General features: G+C 45.9%; 1 pseudogene; it reads left to right on the forward strand.

The window, feature by feature from the left end:
• Window positions 1-246: 246 nt before the first annotated feature.
• On the forward strand, window positions 247-760 carry LOC122918137 (annotated as a pseudogene).
• The last annotated feature ends 372 nt before the right edge of the window (window positions 761-1,132 follow it).

A 1,132-nucleotide genomic window follows, 5' to 3' on the forward strand; every position in this document is an offset into this window, starting at 1 on the left:
AAACCCACTGAGCCACCAAGGCGTCCCACCAAGGAATGATTCTAAATCACTAAAAGCTCCAGTGGAAATAATGTAGGCATTTTAAAGTATTGACTTCCAAGGGTGGGGTGGGAAGGATAGGCACAAAATATCATTTTTCAGTGTAAGATATAAACTAATTTGGTATCTCTTAACAGGAAAATGGGAGTCAAGGAGTCCTTCCCCAGCTCTGCCTGCGGGAATGGCAGCCATTTCCTACTTGGCATCATGGCCACCTACAGACCTCTGGGGAAGCCCAAGGTCATTAAAAAGAAGACCAAGAAGTTCCAGCACCAGTCAGACAGATATGCCAAAATTAAGTGGGACCGGCAGAAACCCAAAAGCACTGACGATAGGGAGCACAGAAGATTCAAGGGCCAGATCTTGATGCCCAACGTTGGTTACGGGAACAGCCAAAAACCCAAAACACATGGTGCCCAGTGGCTTCTGGAAGTTCCTCATCCACAGTGTCAAGGAGCTTGAAGTGCTACTGACGTGCAACAAATCTCACTGTGTAGAGATTGCTCACAGCGTCTCCTTCAAGAGCCACAAAGCCATTGTGGAAAGAGACGCCCAGCTGGCCATCAGAGTCCCCAGTCCTGTTGCCAGGCTGTGCAGCGAAGAAAATGAACAGACAGAAAGCTTATGTGAGTATCGTATTTGTGTTAATAAAACCATAAATCTGGGACGCCTGGGTGGCTCAGTTGGTTAGGCAGCTGCCTTCGGCCCAGGTCATGATCCCAGCGTCCTGGGATCGAGTCCCACATCGGGCTCCTTGCTCGGCGGGGAGCCTGCTTCTGCCTCTGCCTCTGCCTGCCATTCTGTCTGCCTGTGCTCGCTCGCGCTCCCTCTCTCTCTCTGACAAATAAATAAAAAATCTTTAAAAAAAAAAAAAACCCATAAATCTACCAAAAAAAAAAAAAAAAGAATCAGCGAATCTTGTGACCACACTTCTTTGATATTTCTTTAATCAAGCATATGGGTTTGAGAGAAAGCACTAGCTTTATAAGAGGCTGATAAATGTAATAAGACAATGAATTTACAGTCTAAAATCACAAGAAGGCTGAGGGACAGGCGTGGCAAACTAATTAAAACACTCTGCTATCAATTAGCT

Source organism: Neovison vison, chromosome 10, assembly GCF_020171115.1.
Source record: "Neovison vison isolate M4711 chromosome 10, ASM_NN_V1, whole genome shotgun sequence".
Lineage (NCBI taxonomy): Eukaryota > Metazoa > Chordata > Mammalia > Carnivora > Mustelidae > Neogale > Neogale vison.